The sequence below is a fragment of the Molossus molossus genome, unplaced genomic scaffold (assembly GCF_014108415.1).
Source record: "Molossus molossus isolate mMolMol1 unplaced genomic scaffold, mMolMol1.p scaffold_m16_p_12, whole genome shotgun sequence".
In the NCBI taxonomy this organism is placed as follows: Eukaryota; Metazoa; Chordata; class Mammalia; order Chiroptera; family Molossidae; genus Molossus; species Molossus molossus.
In genome coordinates this window covers 16517025-16529564 of record NW_023425347.1, presented here as the reverse complement: position 1 = coordinate 16529564, position 12540 = coordinate 16517025, and positions in this window count along the sequence as shown.

Here is a 12540-nt window from a genome sequence, read left to right as displayed (position 1 = left end):
ACCTCAGTTGTAGTTTGTCCCCGGCCCCGGTTGGGGTCATGTGAGTGGCAGCCAGTCGATGTGTCTCTCTCACATTGATGTTTCTCTCTCTCTCTTCCTCCCTCTCGCTCTATCTAAAGATAAATACAAAAGTGTCCTTGGGTGACAATGAAAAAAAACACACACAAAAAAAGTTTCATTGGCCAACAGCCCCTGGCTCCGCCCCACTGGCCAGTGCTGGCCTCTGGCCCCTGGCCTAGTACCCAGCTTCGCCCCACCCAGGGAGCGTGCAGGGTCATGGGGGCCACTCTGAGCGCTGCTGCCTTGCAAGCTGTCCTTGCACAGACTCCAGGGCCTTGGGCTCTGTGCTCAGGGCCTGGGGAGCTGCACGGGCTGGGTCGCACTGCTGTAGAGGCCCTTCAGGACCCCACGTGGGCCAGTCTGGTGCTATATTCCGCAAGGTGCAGGCAGAGGATGGCGGGGGGGAGGACGGCACAGAGAGCTGCCGCTCTTATGGAGCGGCCCTGAAAATAGTCCTCTCCGAGGAGATGCTGGGCCAGGACGGAGCCTGGAGAGTGTGATGGCACCTGTGCGCGGTGCCGGGAGCATCTGTGGAGGGCACCGAGCAGGAACACAGGTCACCCGGCAGCAGGCACCGTGCTCCGCTGGGCCGCTTTCCCTGGCACCAGCCGCAGCTGCACACCCACCTCAACCTCCGCTCCCCTGGAGGCTTCCTTCCTCCGCATGCCGGGGCCTCCCCTGGCGCCTGCGTGAAAAGTGCCATCCTCAAAGCCTCGTCCAAGTCCCTTTTCTTTTCCTGGGGACACCTGCTGCCCCTTGCCACCTGGCCAGTTGTGAGGTGGGCGGGACTGCGTCAGCCTTCAGCAGAAGGTGGCTCAGCAGAAGGTTCTGGGTCAGGATGACGGGGAGGTACTAGCCTGAGTACTGGCACTTGGGGTGCAGGGGTCTCTCACCCTCCAGGACCCCTCCAGTGCAGGAGGTCTCCTCAGGCTTCCGAGAAGCTCAGCTGCCAGGGGGAGAGTCGCCCGAGGTTCCTTCCAGCTTCACTGCTACGGTTCTTTTGGTGGTGGCCACGGAACCCCGACTTCAGGCTCTGCCTTCACCCTCTTGGCTGAATGCCCCCTCCCCGCCCATACACCGCACACCACATGGCCTTCCATGCTATGTCCTGGCCCCTCGGGCTAAGGACCCCTCACTCCACCCTCCGCCCCTCACGGGCGCTGTCTGTCTCCCAGCAGCAGGTCCCCTTTCCCTATAAACACTACAAGGCTCTGTCCTCACCCTGCTGGCTGAAGAGCCCGCCCCTCCACCCCACACACGTCTCCTCCTGAGCCTGTGTCAGCACCTCACTGACCCGGAATCCTGCGGCAGGATTCAGCAGGCAGAACTCAGCTCCTGGGCTCACCTCAGATTCCAGCTGGCAGGGCGCCTGGCCAGGCAGCAGAGGACGTGGGGTGGGGCGTCAGGGGCTGGGTTGGCTGTCCACCGGCCAGAAGCCCACCAGAGAGGGCGCGGCTCCTGCGGCTCTGGCCTCCAGCGCTCAGCCCCACCCCTCCCAGCAGGTGCTGGGCCCCAGCCTTTCCCTCAACCCCTCTGGCTTCTCCTTCAGCTCAAAACTGCCCCGAAGATGGGCTTTTCTTTGTTTTCAATCCTCACCAGATGATATTTTTCCACTGATTTTTTTCAGATAGAGTGCGAGGAAGGGGGAGAGAGAGAGAGAAAGACATTGATGTGAGAGAGACACATCAAGTGGTTGCCTCCTACACACCAGGGTCGGGGATCGAACCCGCAACCAAGGTACGTGTCTTTGACCTGGAATCAAACCCAAGACTGTTAAGTGCAAGGGCCTACGCTCTAACCGCTGACCCAAACCGGCCAGGGTGCGGGCCTGTCATTCTTAAGCCCCTGAAAAGCTCCACACTGCACAGCCCAGGCAACCGTGCAGAGTCGGAGGGGCAGGGAGAACTCCAGCGGCCTGTCCTGCTGCCGGCTCTCCGACTCAAGGATGTGTTCTATTTGGGGGGAGGCTGGGCTGCCCCTCCCCTGTGCCTACAGAGCCTGATCCACTGCCAGGGGCTCCAGCAGCCTCAGCCTCCTGCAGCCTCAAGGCCCCTGGTTTTTACAGCCAGAAGTTATGGGGACTTCTTTTCATGGCCCTGAAACCTTGAGCCGGGGTGCCTGATGCAGGTGGGGACCCCACGGTCCTCAGCCAGGATCTTCACAGCCCAGGTCTCCCTCCTTTAATCCTCCACATGTGGGTGTGGAACCAGCCTGTCCCCAGCTCCGCCCCACCTACCAGTCTCCATGTGGCTGCTTCTTTAATTTTGCAGCTGTAGGACTTCCAGGCAGCTCGATTTCAGGTGGTTCTGATGGTGGCTGTCCTGTAGCTGAGCTATAATTCTGATGTGGCTGTGGGAGGAGGTGAGCACCACGTTTACCCACCCGCCCTCCTGACCGCAAGTCCTCTGGAGCTCTTATTTCAAACACCTGTAGGACCAGCCTACTCCCCAAGCTCCGGTCTTCCGGCCTCATCGTCACGGGGACTCTGGAGGAATATCTGCTTCTACCTCATACGACGAGCAGCTGAGCTTCACACTGGGGACCCGGACCGCTTGGTCCAGGTCCATCCCTGAGGGATGCTGAGGCCCACTCCACCAACACTCAGCTCTGTCTGTCTCGGGGCCCTGGTGCCTGCGGTCCGTCTGTCCGCATTGCTTTCCCCGGGACTCTGCAGAGCTGCCTCCCGCTCCGCATTCAGGGCTGCGCCCCAAGGCCGCTTCCTCCTCTGACCTGCACTTTCCCAGGCTTTCTCTGTCTCACAGTTATTGTGGCCACTGTCCCAGGATTCAAAGGTACCTTTGGGTCTACCTGACAGCTAGACATGTGCCCTGGTTGGCCCCATGCCAAGACAGGCTTAGTGACAACACAGGAGAGGTCATTCTGAAATCCCCTCAGACTGTGGGGAAGAGAAACACCATCCTTAGGTAGGGGGACCAACCACTTCAGTTGTCTGGGACTCGGGGGTTTCACTGGATGTGGGATTTCTAGTCTAGAACTAGGAAAGACCCAGGAAAACAGACAAGCTGGTTACCCTATGGCCCAGGTGTCTTGAGAAGGTGCCACATTTGGCTTGAAATCCAACTGAATCACTTTTGTCCACTTGTTTTTATTAATTTATTTATTTACTTATTTATTTATTGAATATAGCTTTGACCAGGTCACAGAAGTTAGCTAACAAGATAAACAAATAAGTTTTTTGCAACACATTATATTGTAGGACTTTGTATAAATTTATGAGAGGATTTGATATAAAAACACCTTGAGTCCTGGCCACTTTGGCTCAGCAGTTAGAGTGTCGGCCCGTGGACTAGAGTCCTGGGTTCAGTTCCCGCTAAGGGCACGTACCTCGGTTGCGGTTCGCCCCTGGCCCCGGTTGGGATCGTGCGGGTGGCAACCAGTCTATGTGTCTGTCTCACATCGATGTTTCTCTCTCTCTCTTTCTCCCTCTCTCCCTCCCGCTCTATATAAGGTAAATGTCAAAATGTCCTCGGGTGAGGATCAAAAAACAAAACAAAAAAACACCTTGCAATAAATACACATGCACACAACCTGGAAGCAAATGTGCCATATGTCCTGAACACTTCATATGGCTCAGTCCCCAGCTCTTTGCACAGTAGCTGTCATGTCAGCTTGATAAATGTTAGATAAACTCCTCAACCAAGTTTAACTGAGTACATTATTAGATGACAAGCAAAACCTGTGGGCCAGACAATCCAGAAATTCCTCACAGTAGGAAACAGAGAAAGACTTCTGAACCTAAATATACCTGATTCCTATTACTTCTGTGGCCAATTCGATCCTTCAATAGAGGATGGCCTGCCTCCTGGTGGTAACTGTTAGCATTGCCCCTGGTAAACCGCAGTTCCTTCCTGTGTTGGTTGAATTCACTGGGCACGGAGTAAGGAAAGGGTAAGGGCTGGGAGAGTCCCCCTGCTAGCACTACATTTCTAACCACTACTGTCGAGAAAGCTGACACAGAACATTCTTAATCATTTGTCCATTCTTTTTTTGTTTGTTAATCCTCACCCGAGGATATTTTTTCCATTTATCTTCAGAGTGGGAGGGAGGGAGAGAAAGAGAGAGACATCGACATGAGAGAGAGACAGCAATTGGTTGCCTCTCACAAAACCCGGCCAGGGACCGAACTGCCACTGAGGCACACTCCCTTGACCAGAATCGAACCCGCGACTCTTCAGTCCACAGGTCTGTGCTCTAACCACTGAGCAAACTGACCAGGGCTGTCAATTCTTTTATATGAGAGGTCTCATAATGGGGTAAGGGAAAGGAAAACGAAAAGCAAAACGTGTGGAATGCTAACTGGAACTAGCTATTCTGTACAGATTAGTTCCCCTCACACAAAGCTTGTGCTCTGGATAGTATTATGTCGATGTTAGAGATGATAAAACGGATACTCAGAGAGGTTAACACATTCCTCTTTTGTTGTGACAAAAAAAACCACAACAACAACAGGAAAATAAAAGGTTATGATGCAATTCTTTCTGGCTCCAGCACAAACGCAGGTTGTTTCACTGCAGTTTGCCACACATTTAATGAATCATTTTTAAAAATTAACCTTATTGCAGTTTAGTTACCATGTGATATAACTGTAAGTCTTTAACACGTTACAAACATTTCACATCTTACACAACTACAGTACAACATCACAGCCTGGAAGTTAATACTGGTGCAGTGTAGGTGGATGTTGATTTGCCACATGTTTAAATTCAGGTGACGACGTCTACAGTCAAGAGACAGAAGTGTTCGTCACCACAAACACCCCCTCTATGGCCACACAGTTTATGCTGGCCCCAGCCTATGAGGAGGGCTGCTATGAGCTGGAAATGCCCGGGGCACCCACTGGGGCCTGTCCTACTGGTGATGAACCCGACACTTCCCCTTTCAGAGCCAGCGCTGTGGCTGGACTGGTCCCTTGCTTCTCTGTACCGCAGGCTGACGCTCCAACCGCTGAGCCAAACCGGCCAGGGCCCCTTGCTTCTTATTATAAGACGCAGCTCAGCAACACCATCGGGAAACTCTGAAAAGACAAGGTTTACTGCTCTCTAGTCCAGGAGGCTACAAGGCACATCCAAGGCCACGCGGTGAGGTCATGGGGAGGTGTAGTAAGAGGGGTGGGGGAGAGAGAACAGACCAGGGGTTCTGACTTGATTGGGACCCAGGGTGTGGTGCATCGGCTTCCTCAGGTTCACTCTTTCAGGAATTAATTCGATGAGGGAAAAGCAGGGCCACTCAAGTGGTCAGTTATTTAAGTGGCCAGGGCTCTCTGAAAGGGGACTGTCACGGGTGGGGAGCCTGGCTCTTCCTCTAGCTGTGTAGCTGCCAGTGCATTTATTCCACATTTGAAGTGGACGCCTTAGCAAGAGAAGCTTCATGTCAGCCACTTACGGTGAAATCATAAAAGCGAAATGTTGGGCCCTTATATTATGCAGACCCACACTTCTCTCCTCCTCCATTCCTAACGTGGTGACCACTCCTCTGTTGTCCACCTCTACAGTGTTATTAACAGGGTTATATCATTGGAATGTGGCCTTCGGAGATTGCTTTGTTGTTCCCCTCAGTATAATGCTCTGAGGTCCATCCATGTTGCAGTATCAATAGTTCATTCTTGCCCTTGCTCAGCGGTTAGTGTCGTCCCAAACACTGGAGAGTCTCAGGTTCAATTCCTGGTCAAGGGCACATACCTGGGTTGCTGGTTCGATCCCTGACCCTGGTCAGGGCTCTTGCAGGGGGCAACCAATCGATGTGTCTGTCTCACATTGGAGTTGTTCTCCTCCCCCATCCTCCCACCCTTCCACTCTGTCTAAAAAGCAATGGAGAGACCGAAAAATGGCGGCGGAGTGAACGGAGCTACACAGAGCGTCTCCCAGAACCAAACTGGAATTACAACTATAACACAGACAAATCGACAGGAAAAACCAACAGAAAAGCAGCTTGCGAGGACCATACAACGAGGGACACTGACTCCATCCCGGTAGGCTTGCAAAGGCGCGAGACGGGGCTGGGAGCCCACGGTCGGCAGCTCGGCAGCGGCCTTAGCTGTAAGCGGCGCCCGCGGGTTACACTCCCAGGCGGCCCCACAGCGCAGAGACCGGACAGAGGCTAAAACAGCCACAGCCACTCACCTTGGGCTCCGGCGGAGGGAGGGCGGACTGGACTGGAACTGTGTCGGGACACTCGGGGTTTGGAGGGCGCTCAGAGCTTTGGCTGAGTGCAGCCACTCAGGACGGTGGCCACATTGCTCCTTCCCAGGGCTCTGAGGAGAGGCAGCAGCCCCTCCCTCGGAGATCCAACCCCACCCTGTGGGCCATTGAAGTGCTAATTGAAGCTCACTAACAACCAGCATCTGCCCCACCCTCCTGAAAGCCCCTTGGCTGAGCACCAGAGGGAGTTTTTCAATCAACTGACAACCCAAAACTCATCAATTAACCTAGACTGCTAGCCTCCAGGCAAAAAGCTAGAGGATAACAGTACGTTTCCTGGGCTGGCAACTTTAACCAGGAAAGTAAGACTTGACAGTGGTGTTCAACGCGGGTCCTCCCTCGCTCATCTAAACACAGGAGAGGGAGCCACAAACAGCAGAACACCAACACCCACAGGGAGAACTTGACAGGCTCCAAAGCCCACAGTAATAGCTAAAATGGTGAAACACAGAAACAGAAGCCAAATGAAAGAGCAAGACACCTCCACCGAAGATGAGATCAATGTGGAGCAATTAGGCATGTTAACAGAGCTAGAATTCAGAGCCATGATCTTGAGGAAGCTGAACAGCATGAGTAAGGACATAGAGACACTGAAAATAAGCCAAATGGAAATTAAAAACCAACAAGAAGAGATAAAAATGACATATCCGAAATGAAAAACACCTTGGAAGGTTTAAAAAGCAGAGTAGGGGAAGCTGAGGACCGGATCAGTGAATTAGAAGACAGGGTAGAAAAAATCAACCAATCAGAAAAACAAAAGGAAAAAACTATTAAAAAACAGGAAGACAGCTTAAGAGAACTATGGGACAACTGGAAACGTAATAATATTCGCATCATAGGAGTCCCTGAAGAAGAAGAAAAGGAGCAAGGGATAGAGAATATATTCAAAAAAATAGTGAGGGAAAACTTCCCTAATTTGGTGAAGGAAGAAGGCATTCAAGTTCAAGAAGCACAGAGAGTCCCAAGTAAGAAGAACCCAAACAGGCCCACACCAAGACACATAGTAATTAAAATGCCACAAATTAAAGACAAAGAGAGAATCCTAAAAGCAGCAAGAGATAAGCAACAGGTTACCTACAAGGGGAACCCCATAAGGCTCTCAGCTGACTTCTCCCAAGAAACACTACAGGCCAGAAGAGAATGGCATGAAGTAATCAAAGTCATGAAAAACAAGAATCTGAATCCAAGACTACTCTACCCAGCAAGGCTATCATTCAAAATAGAAGATCAAATAAAGAGCTTCCCAGACAAAAAAAAGCTAAGGGAATACATTAGCACCAAACCAGCACTGCAAGAAATGTTAAAAGGACTGCTGTAATTAGCAGTAGAAATGGGAAGAAAAATAGAACCACACTAAACAAAAATGGCAATAAATAAGTACATATCAATAATCACCTTAAACGTAAATGGATTGAATGCTCCCATAAAGAGACACAGAGTAGCTGATTGGATAAGGAAGCATGACTCATCTATATGTTGTTTACAAGAGACCCACCTCTCAACAAAAGACTCACATCGGTTGAAAGTGAAGGGATGGAAAAAAATTTTCCAAGCAAATGGAAAGCAAAAAAAAGCTGGGGTAGCAATTCTCATATCTGATAAAATAGATTTCAAAATGAAGACCATAACTAGAGACAAAGACGGCCACTACATAATATTGAAAGGATCTATCCAACAGGAAGATATAACCTTGATAAACATATATGCACCCAATATAGGAGCACCAAAATACATTAAAAATCTTCTGGAGGACTTCCAAGGAGAAATCGACAACAATACAATCATAGCAGGGGACTTCAACACCCCGTTGACAGCACTGGATAGATCCTCTAGGCAAAAAATTAGCAAGGAAACAGAGACTCTAAATGAAGCACTAGACCAAATGGATTTAATAGATATCTACAGAGAATTACACCCCAAAACTACAGAGTACACATTCTTCTCAAGTGCACATGGGACATTCTCAAAGATAGACCACATGATAGGACACAAACTAAATCTCTACAAGTTCAAGAAGATTGAAATCATATCAAGCATCTTCTCAGATCACAATGGCATGAAACTAGAAATCAATTGCAACAAGAACATGCAAAGACATTTCAACACATGGAGGCTAAATAGCATGTTATTAAACAATGAATGGGTCACCGAGGAGATCAAGGAAGAAATTAAAAACTTCCTGGAAACCAATGAAAATGAACACACAACAACACAAAATCTATGGGATGCAGCGAAAGCAGTTCTGAGAGGGAAGTTCATAGCACTACAGGCCTACCTCAAAAAACAAGAAAAATTTCTAATTGACTGTCTAACCTTACAACTTAAAGAATTAGAAAGCAAACAAAAAGAAAACCCCAGAGCAAGTAGAAGGAAGGAAATAGTAAAGATCAGAGCAGAAATAAATGACATAGAGACCAAAAAAACAATTCAAAGGATCAATGAAACAAAGAGCTGGTTTTTCGAAAAGATAAACAAGATAGATGGACCCTTAGCTAGACTCACCAAGAAACAAAGAGAGAGAACCCAAATACACAAAATCAGAAACGAAAGAGGAGAAGTAACAACCAACACCACGGAAATACAAAAGATCGTTAACAACTACTATGAACAACTATATGGCAACAAATTCAACAATCTCAGCGAAATGGACACATTTCTAGAAACACACAGTCTCCCAAAACTATTCCCGGAAGAGATAGAAAACTTGAACAGACCAATAACAACTAAGGAAATTGAAGAGGTAATCAAGACTCTCCCAGCAAACAAAAGCCCAGGCCCAGATGGTTTCACGGGGGAGTTTTACCGAATATTCAAAAAAGAACTAACACCCATTCTCCTCAAACTATTTCAAAAAATTCAAGAAGAAGGAAGACTTCCAAACACATTCTATGAGGCCAGCATAATTCTAATTCCAAAACCAGAAAAAGACACTACGAAGAAAGAAAACTACAGGCCAATATCCCTGATGAACATAGACGCCAAAATCCTGAACAAAATACTAGCAAATCGGATCCAGAAATACATCAAAAAAATTATTCACCACGACCAAGTGGGATTCATTCCAGGGATGCAAGGCTGGTACAATATTCGCAAATCAATTAACGTGATACACCACATAAACAAAATGAAGAATAAAAACCACATGATCATATCAATAGATGCTGAAAAAGCATTCGACAAAATCCAGCATCCATTTCTGATAAAAACGCTCAGCAATGTAGGAATAGAGGGATCATATCTCAACATAATAAAGGCCATATATGAAAGACCTACAGCCAACATCATACTCAATGGACAGAAACTAAAAACATTTCCATTAAGAACAGGAACAAGACAGGGATGTCCACTCTCGCCACTCTTATTTAACATTGTACTGGAAGTCTTAGCCACAGCAATCAGACATGAAGAAAAAATAAAAGGGATCCAAATTGGAAAGGAGGAAGTGAAACTGTCATTATTTGCAGATGACATGATATTGTACATAGAAACCCTAAAGACTCCATCAAAAATCTATTAGACTTAATAAATGAATTTGGCAAAGTAGCAGGATACAAAATTAACGTCAAGAAATCGACGGCATTCTTGTACATCAATGATGAACTCACAGAAAGAGAAACTGAAAAAACAATCCCATTTACCATCGCTCCAAAAAAATTAAGATACCTAGGAATAAACTTAACCAAAGAAGTAAAGGACCTATTTGCAGAAAACTACAGGACATTGAAAAAAGAAATAGAGGAAGATATAAAAAAGTGGAAGCACATACCTTGTTCATGGATTGGAAGGATTAACATAATTAAAATGTCCATACTACCCAAAGTAATCTATAGATTCAATGCAATCCCCATCAAAATACCAACGACATATTTCATAGAACTAGAACAAATACTTCAAAAGTTCATATGGAACCAAAAAAGACCCCGAATAGCCACAGCAATCTTGAAAAAGAAGAACAAAGTTGGAGGGATCACAATACCAGATATCAGGTTATACTACAAAGCAACTGTAACCAAAACAGCCTGGTACTGGCACAAGAACAGGCATATAGACCAGTGGAACAGAACTGAAAACCCAGAAATGGACTCAAGGCAATACGCTCAATTAATATTTGACAAAGGTGGCAAGAGCATACAGTGGAGTAAAGACAGCCTCTTTAATAAATGGTGTTGGGAAAATTGGACAGCTACATGCAAAAAAATGAAACTAGACCATCAACTTACACCATACACAAAAATAAACTCAAAATGGATAAAAGACTTAAATGTGACCCGTGAATCCATAAAAATTCTAGAAGACAATGTAGGCAACAAAATTTCGGACATCATACGGAGCAGAATTTTCACTGATACATCACCTAAGGCAACAGAAATAAAGGAGAAAATGAACACATGGGACTACATCAAACTAAAAAGCTTCTGCACAGCAAAAGAAACAATCATCAAAATGGAAAGGCAACCCACTGTATGGGAGAACATCATTGCCAATGATGTATCAGATAAGGGGTTAATTTCCAATATATACAGAGTGCTCATACAACTCCACAAAAGGAAGACAAAGAACCCAATTAAAAAATGGGCAGAGGAGCTGAATAGACACCTCTCCAAACAGGACATACAAATGGCCAAGAGACATATGAAGAAATGCTCAACATCACTAATCATCAGAGAGATGCAAATTAAAACAACAATGAGGTATCACCTCACACCTGTCAGAATGGCCGCCATCAACAAATCATCAAACAACAAGTGTTGGCGAGGGTGTGGAGAAAAGGGGACTCTAATACACTGCTGGTGGGAATGCAGACTGGTGCAGCCGCTATGGAAAACAATATGGTGCTACCTCAAAAAATTAAAAATTGAACTTCCATATGACCCAGTGATCCCACTGCTGGGAATATACCCTAAGAAGCCTGAAACACCAATCAGGAAGAATATATGTACCCCCATGTTCATAGCAGCACTATTTACAATAGCTAAGATCTGGAAACAGCCCAAGTGTCCACCAGTAGACGAATGGATCAAAAAGCTGTGGTACATATACACAATGGAATACTATGCAGCGGTAAGAAAGAAAGATCTCTTATCCTTTGAGACGACATGGAGGGACCTGGAAAGTATTATCCTAAGTGAAAGAAGCCAAGCAGAAAAAGACAAATACCACATGATCTCACTTATATACGGAATATAATGAACATAACAGTCTGAGGAATACAGTAAACCCAGACACATGGAAGTAGGGCACAGACTGACATCCCTCAGAAGAGGGGATGGGGGGTGGGGGGGTGGGAAGAGATAAACCACAGAACTTATATGCATGTATGCATGACCAATGGACATGGACAACTAAGCCGGGGACAGGGTGGAGGGGGGGTGGGGTGGGGGGTGCCAATGGGGTAAAAAGGTAAAATATCTGTAACAAAAAAATAAATAAATAAACAGAAAAAAAGAAAAAAAAGAAAAAGAAAAAGAAAAAAAAAAAAAAGAATCAACCAATGAATGCATAAAAAAAAATAAAAATAAAATAAAAAGCAATGGAAAAATATCCTCAGGTGAGAATTAATAACAACAACAACAACAAAACCAAGTGTTGGCGAGGATGAGAAAAGGAAACCCTCATGCACTGCTGGTGGGATTCTAAACTGGTGCAGCCCCTTTGAAAAGCAGTATAAAAGTTCCTCAAAACTTTAAAGATAGAACTACCCTATGACCCAGAATTTCCACTTCTGGGTATTTATCTGAAGAAATCCAAAACACTAATTCAAAATGATGTGTGCATGCCCTATTTCCACTGCAGCTCTACTAACAATAGCAAAGATATGGAAGCAACCCAAGTGTCCATTAAGAAAGGAATGGATAAAGTTGTGGTACGTACAGGGTGGGCAAAGTAGGCTCACAGTTTTTTGGATAGAAAATAATACCAGAATAAACTCTGTGTTTCATGTATTATTTTCTAAATCAACTAAATCTCCTTTTGTCTCACTCATTATATACAATGGAATAGTATTCAACCATGAAAAAGAATAACATCTTGCCATCTGCAACGACCCTAATGAACAAGGGAATTATGCCAATTGGAATAAGGCAGACAGAGAAAGACAAATATACCATATGATTTTACTTATATGTGGAATCTAAAAAAATAACATAAATGAACAAGATAAATAGAAAAACTCATAGATACAGAGATCTGATGGTCACCAGAGGGGAGAAGGGTTGGGGGGTTGGGTGGGAAAAGGGCAGGGATTAAGTAGTACAAATTGCCA